At 35.6% G+C, this 8,095-nt stretch overlaps 1 non-coding gene across 1 annotated transcript; it reads left to right on the forward strand.

The window, feature by feature from the left end:
• The first annotated feature begins 3,610 nt into the window (after positions 1-3,610).
• On the forward strand, positions 3,611-3,684 carry TRNAY-GUA (transfer RNA tyrosine (anticodon GUA)). Its single transcript has one exon. It is a non-coding gene; the product is annotated as a tRNA-Tyr (tRNA).
• The last annotated feature ends 4,411 nt before the right edge of the window (positions 3,685-8,095 follow it).

Genomic DNA, 8,095 nt, shown 5'->3' on the forward strand with positions numbered 1-8,095 from the left:
TGTTGGCAATTTGATCTCTAATTCCTCTCCATTTTCTAAAACCAGCTTGAACATCTGGAAGTTCATGGTTCACGTATTGCTGAAACCTGGCTTGGAGAATTTTGAGCATTACTTTACTAGCGTGTAAGATGAGTGCAATTGTGCAGTAGTTTGAGCATTCTTTGGCATGGCCTTTCTTTGGGATTAGAATGAAAACTGACCTTTTCCAGTCCTGTGGCCACTGTTGAGTTTTCCAAATTTGCTGGCATATTGAGTGCAGCACTTTCACAGCATCATCTTCCAGGATTTGAAATAGCTCATCACCCCCACTAGCTTTGTTCGTAGTGATGCTTTCTAAGGCCCACTTGACTTCACATTCCAGGATGTCTGGTTCTAGGTCAGTGATCACACCATTGTGATTACTTGATATTAAAAACCTGGGTGGACAAAGAAGGTCTCAGTAGAAACTTCCTTTGTCAAGCATGTATTCCTTGTCCAATTTAAATGCTAGCATCCTCTAGAATACTTTCACTTTCTGGTGAATCTGAATTCTAATATTCTCGTTAATCCTAGAGTAGAAATATTTTTCTTTAATAGAAAGACTTCTTTTGTAAAGCAAGGAGAATGAGAGGCAAAATTTAATTCAAAACATCCAGTAATGGACCATAATTTCAGTGGCTTGTTAACAGGCACAGTATGCTAGGGTGTGTCTTCATAATCTTAGTATTATCTAAAATTACTTCTAACTAAAAACTAAATAGTAAAATTGCTTTTATTTTATTTAAGCATGTTAGTGTTTGATTAATTTAGAGAGAATTTATATATTTGTTTTCCTATTTAAATCTTAGATATCTTATGTAGAAGAATTTGAAAACTATTGGCAATTTTAACTATATGAGACTTTTGTATTCATTTACTGTGAACATGTTTATCATGTTTTCTGAACAACATGAACTCAATTAATGGAAGTTTAGTGTTTTGAACCACTTTTAGAGTAAGGAAGAATTTTGGTTAAAGGAAAATTCCACTATTTCATCTTTTTGATTCCTACATTACTTTATAACCATGATTCATTTTGGGAAATAAATGCAAACTTCACTTTTCATTCTCTATGAAGCTGTTCCTTTTATATCTCATCTTATTCTTTCCCCTTTAGCTCCTATCCATTATAGTTGGTTTTTGGAAATGACTGAAATATTGAAGAAATTTAGTGGTTTTCTAAATTGTGCACAGAAATATAAAACAGTGTATAAAATTCAAACTCTGGGTAATTGGTTTGGTCCAAATGTACTAATATATGTTAATTATTCATTAACAAACATTAATATATGTGTGTACATCTCTGTGTTTATAAATATGGTTATAATTTTCAAAATTAGCAGACAGTATTTAAACTGGCCTTTAAAAAAACTATTTATTTTTATTAATTAGTTGCAGCATGTAGGATATGGTTCCTCAACCAGGGTTTGAACCCTGGTTCCCTGTGTTTGGGAACATAGAGTCTTAGCCACTCTATCACCAGGCAAGTCTCCACACTGGGCTTCTTTGTCTATGAAAATTCTGTTTAATGTCTTTACTTTCTGAATAATTCCCCACCTTTGTTGCATTTCTCTATTCTCCACTGTTTAGAAAGCTGTAAAAGATTATTTTAAATGAAGATGTGTATAAAGCAAATCTGATTGCTTTTTCTAAACTTTCATTTCCTGGAAGAACTGAATTTAAAATGCTTTTTTCCCTTTTGCTTAAAGTAAAATATTCATGTATAATAATAAAAAATAATAATGTATAATAAAAAAAAATAAATCCACTTTTATTTTCTGAAATGGACTGTAAGGGAATATGCATCTTAGAAATTTTCCAACGTAAAAAGAGAAAAGAAAAGTGATATTGAAGTAACTTACCAGTAAACAAGTATACAAAAAAAAAAAAACAATTATTTTTTGTTGAAGCTCATATAACCATTACAGAACTTCACTGAGGTACAACCAGCTACTTCAAATAATATATACAAGCAGCATGCAGCATAACTTGAGCTTGTCATTTTTAATTTCTATACTTGGGCATCTATATCTTAGCAAAGTCTCAGCTCTCTAGCACACTGAGCTATGTAGTGGATATAATCTGAATCAAAGCACAATTGCAAAAATGTCAAACATGATGAAAAAGAGAAAATGACTACAAAGGAGAATTCACCACGGTAACTCTTTGCAGTTCCCAACATAGAGGCCTGGTAGCCTCATCAAAGATACAAGAGATGGAAAAGGCCCATTAGGTCATCAAACCTATCCCCTCACCAAAGAAAGAAAATGAATTCAAGCCATCCTATCTGCTGGCTTCAAACCAAATTCAGGATAGAAAGACCCTGCTGCTGCTCTTGATACATTATTTCATGACACTGGATGTCATTTATACAAAAACCTGAAATGAATTGTCTGCCCCCAGCATCCTAGAATCACAGAATAGACTTTGAGAGCTGGAAGGCACCTCAGTCCAGCCTCCTCATTTTATAGAAGAGTACTCTGAGGGCCTGAGAGGTTAAATGACTAGCTCAAACCCACAAAGCCACTCACAGCTGGACAAGCATTAAAACCAAAGTTTCCAGAGATATCCAAACTGCTTTTCCTAGCAAATAATTCTCTTTTGGGGGGAAGAAAAAAGAACCTTGATAAAAATCTATTCTATACTACCTTATACCTAACACATGTGGATTTAACTTATTTCTTCCAATGATCTTGTTTTTAAAATTCTAACTTTGAAGTGGAAATCTAGGTTTTCACCGTCAAAACGTAATTCCCACAGTTAATATTGACTCCAGAAGGGAGTTTAAGTTGTGCACCAATTCTCTGGTCTGTGTTAGGCTCAAAGAAATCTATAGAGCTATAATAACTTCATTGGTTTGCTATAAATGCAATGGGGCTGAGAGTGATAGATTTAAAAATTTCTCTAAACATTATTTCTTCATCCCCAAACCATTAGAATAACTCTATTGTGATGCATTTTAATATTTTACCAGTGGAGAAGTGGGAAAGATAGGTGGCCTGGGAAGTGAAAGTGAAAAGTATTAGTTGTTCAGTCGTGTCCCACTCTTTGCGACCCCGTGGACTGCAGCCCACCATGCTCCTTCATCTATGGGATTTCCCAGGCAAGAATACTGGAATGGGTTACTATTTCCTTTTCCAGGGGATCTTCCTGACTCAGGGATTGAATATAGGTCTCCCATGTTGCAGGCAGATTCTTTACCATCTGAGCCACCAGGGGTTGACGGCCTGAGAAGAGATTTGCCATTTGTTGAGGATTTTTGACCCAAGCTTATCTGAGGATGGAGTACAAGGTCAGAAGCTTGAGAAGTGAAGTCAACTGAGCTAGAGGCAAATACAAGAAAGCAATCACTTCTTAGTCCTAGAGAGCAGAACACTTGTGGTAATGCAAACAAAACATTGCAGTTCTTACACTTTTTCAAGAGAAGCTGGCATTTCTAATTTTTATGAGAAATTTCCTGATTTTCAAAGCACTGTTCAGTTAAATAAAGCTATTCTGCAGGCCAGATATGGTCAACGGATGCCACATTGTCATAGGCATTTATATATATATATATATATATAAATTACTATTTCATATCATTCTAATGGGCTTCTCTGGTGGCTCAGATGGTAGAGCATCTGCCTGTAATGCAGGAGACCCAGGTTCAATACCTGGGTCAAGAAGATCCCCTGGAGAAGGAAATGGCTACCTACTCTAGTACTCTTGCCTGGAGAATTCTATGGCCAGAGTAAACTGGTGGGATGCCGTCCATGGGGTCGCAAAGAGTCGTACACGACTGAGGGACTAACACTTCATGCTTCATATCATTCTAAGAGTGACACTAAAGTTTTATAAAAATGGAGAAAACCAAAGTTCTGAGTTTAATAAGCAATCCATTAGTTATTTATCTAGAATTAACAAAAGAAAAAGCTGGGTTATAAGAATTATTTAACCAATTCTTGTAGCATGCCATTTCTCCCGCAAGTTCTCCAAACAGAAAGTATTTGAGTCACTTTAATGTCTTATTTCTTCATAACTCAATCGTTTCTTCCCTTTTCTGTAAAAGTTTTGTTCTACATGATGATATTTTCTAACTAAAGCTAGGCATTTTGGTTAATAGCTCTAGTGTTTTCTCTTTAGGATTTTAAAAACACAATGTTAATATGGATTCAAGGACAGATTTATTTATTTTGAACTATCCTGTATTTTTCCACTGAGAGTGAACCTGTTGTTTTAGTAGTTTAGACTCATTAATCTTGGGGTGAGGAGGGACATAGCTGAAGTTTAGGGGTTTATTAGCCCAACAGTTCTAGATGTTAGTACACACCAGAATCAGCAGGCAGGCTTTTTAGAACAGATTGCTGACTCCACCCTGAAAGTTTCTGACTCTGTAGGATACGTGCTGTGCTTAGTCAATCAGTCATGTCCGACTCTTTGTGACCCCATGGACTGTAGCCCACCAAGCACCTCTGTCCATGGGTATTCTCCAAGCAAGAATACTGGAGTGGCTTGCATGCCCTCCTCCATGGGATCTTCCCAACCCAGGGATTGAACCCAGGTCTCTCATTGCAGGCAGATTCTTTACTGTCTGAGCCAGCAGGGAAACCAGTAGGATCTAGCTGGGGCTTAATAATGTGAATACCTAAGAAGTTTCCAGGTAATGCAGATAATTGTGGTCTGTAGATAGCACTTTGTAAAATACAGTTTAAAGGAATTGGCATATTTCAAGGTGTAACATTTTTAGAGTCAATAAGACTCTTCTTGCATTGTTGATAAGCTGAAGAAAGGGAGCATAATGAGAATTATTGCTCAGAAAATACCTTTGTCAGTGTCTGTATTCAACTAATTGATTATGATAAACTATTCTTTTAAAGAATGACTTTGAATGTATTTTACGATTTATTTGTGGTTGCGCTGGGTCTCCTTCGCTATGTGGGCTTTCTCTAGTTGCAGCAAGTGGGGGACTACTCTTCATTGCGGTGTGCAGGCTTTGCACTGCAGTGGCTTCTCTTGTTGCAGAGCCCGGGCTCTAGGACATGCGGGCTTCAGCAGTTGCGGCTTTCAGGCTTCAGAGCACAGGCTCAATAGTTGTGGCACGTGGGTTTAGTTGTTCCATGGCATGTGGTATCTTCCTGGATCAGGGATCAAACTCATGTCTCCTGCATTGGCAGACGAATGCTTTACCACCAAGCCACCAGGGAAGCCCAAGATAAACTATTTTTGATTATTCTCATAAGAGCTAGACTTTCTATAATGCTTTCTTTGTGCCAAATTGGTCACTAAGTTCCCATCACTCATTAAATTTTTATAAAAATCTTATTTTCATCATCCCCATTTTACAGATAAGGAAACTGAGACATAGAGAAGTAAACTAATTTGTCCTAATTGTACACGTTAGGAAATAATGGTTTTGGGGTTTAAGCTCAGATAATATGTGTCCCAAGCTCATGCCCTTAACGTCTGCACATACTACCTTTCAGGATGATGACTTCTCTCTGTCAGTCATCTCAGTCTGTCTTGGTTCATTCCATGAATTCAGTCCTACATCAGTTTAGGAAGAATAATATAAGTTAATATTTTCAAATATATCTTTATTAGACAGCCTATTGTTTAGCACTCAAATAAAAATTGTTGAATAAACCTGGTAAGATATGCTCAAAGCCAATTACATACGAGTGAATATCATCTGTCCCCATTACTTCACTGAATTGACTGGAAATGTGTTTGTGACTGGAAAATGAACATAGTTTTATGTTACAACCAGTGCAACAATGGTATAGTCTATTTTTGCAAAAAGCATCTTTGAAAAATAGGGTTCATCATCACATTAACATTCCTTATGGTAATACTCATTAAATGTGAGTTTTTAATACTGCCGTTTCCTCTCTTAACTGGTTTTTAGAGACTCTGTATGTATGTGCGTATATATGTGTGTGTGTGCACACTCGTGTGTATAGTCTTATGTTTATCTTTAAATCTCACTTCATTTCTTTATCTTTCTTAAAGGCTTTCCTTTCTAATTTTTCCATAGATGTTACTAGAACACTAAGTTCATACAAGAATTAGACAAAAAATACTGCCTGCGTTTATTAGACTATCTATTCTGTCACATGATTATTTTAGCATTGTTTGAAGCACTCTTTTGGAGCCAGACATAATCACATTCTACAGTTCCTCACCTTGTTAACTGACAGAGCACTGTTCCTATTAGACAATTGATCCTGGGCAGATGAAGCCATTAAAAAAGCACTAATTAGCTAAAGAGGGAAGACAGTAATGCAGGCTGCCTCACTTCCTTTTATGCTTAAGGAATTTGATGTTCCAGACAAATAATAATTGATATGAAATCTGCCTTAATTGTGGTTTTTAACAGCCAGTATTATAATGACATACTGACAATTTCTGTCTAGCCTATTGTAGATTTCATTTAAGACACCAAGAACCACTGGGCAATCTTTTTAGTTAACCTGAATCTAGAAGGATACATTTTATAATGTTCCTGAAATCAAAACTCGACAGCTAGAAAGTTGTCTTGAGTTTGGGATAACTTTAGTAAGTACCTGAAAATATATGATAAAATTTCAATAGCTATCCCTTTCAGTTTTAACACTGTATGCCCTCATCAATACCTGGGTCACCTATTATCCAATCAACTATTAATTTAATTGTTTCAAGAGTAGATATAGACAGTTTCTCCTTAGTATGAAGCTATCGACAGAAGCAAACCATGACAAAAACACTAGCTGTCTTCTCCCAAAAGCTGTTTTCTTCAAAAGGCCTCCTTCTTTATCCTTTCTATAAAAGGTATACATAGAAAATGATGACATTTGCATGTCACAGTGGAGTCAAAGAAGAAGATGCCTGAGACAAGTGTAAATTGCCTAGGAGTTCTGGCCCCATGTGGCATCACAACAGCAAGGGGGTTTGTATCTTGGCATCTTAGCATTTCTACTGCATTTCCTTCTGACACACTGAGGGGAAGCTCAGAAATAGTGTTTTCAGGAATAAGTGAAACTGACAGAATCACAAAATTAATCTTCCCAACTTCACCAAAACCGACAAATAAACAATTACACTTCCTTTCCAAGACTTTATCAAACTAAAAATCTTCTGTAAAGCAGAGGAAACTGAACAGGGTGAATAGATAATTTATAGAGTGGAAGAAAATACAAACTGTACATCTGATGTGGGGTCAATTTTAAAAATATGTAAGTAACTCACACAATTCAATGACAAAACACCTAATAATCAGACTAAAAGTAGGGTAAGAACTTGAGTCAGTATTTCTCCAAATAAGATATACAAATGGATAACGGGTTCATTAATCATCAGGAAAATGCAAATAAAACCTCAACGAGATATTACTGCACACTTGCCTAAATAGATATTATTGAAAAAAATCAAAGCAACAATAACAAGAAAACAGCATCCCAAGGCAGTCTTATTTTCTGTACATTTCTCTTCTGTGTCATAGCATGTATTGATTTTGATACTAATCACATAATCAGTATCTATACAATATGAAAAATTCATAAATTTTAAAACTTATAATTAGTGATAGACGTCTTTATCAGTTACTTTGTTGTCAAATAATAAATTGAATATGTTTACATTTTCACAGTTCCAAAGTTATTATAAAATTTAAATCAAGAAATTTTTATTTAGTTTTTCAAGGTTCTTGCCTTTTATTTGAATACAGAATGCTAATGGAATAAACAGCATCCAAGAGAAATTGTATAGACTCAAAAGTTCACAAAAAGTTGCCCAGGACAAAAATTAATCTAAACTGAAAATACCAAGTTCTTCCTAGCCAAAGAATCTGGAGATAATTGGAATGCTTTTCAATGTGAGTTCAATCTAGGCCATTTAACTGACAATTAATGCAAACAAGAAACTTAGAGGAGATAAGTAAGCATCACAGAGGACATAAGAAGTGAATTGTTAAGCCCTAAAGAATCCTATTTATAAGAAAAAATGAGGTAATAAACAAAGAAGGGTGGTTTATTGGTCACGGATAAGGTTAATGTCACTTCTTGGGGTTAGTATTCATATATAACACTAAAAGCTAATTAGAAAAAGTTCAGTTTACCTTCCT

This window comes from Bos grunniens, chromosome 14 (genome assembly GCF_055505025.1).
Source record: "Bos grunniens cultivar Pamir isolate PY7600 chromosome 14, Bosgru_T2T1.0, whole genome shotgun sequence".
Taxonomy (NCBI): Eukaryota; Metazoa; Chordata; class Mammalia; order Artiodactyla; family Bovidae; genus Bos; species Bos grunniens.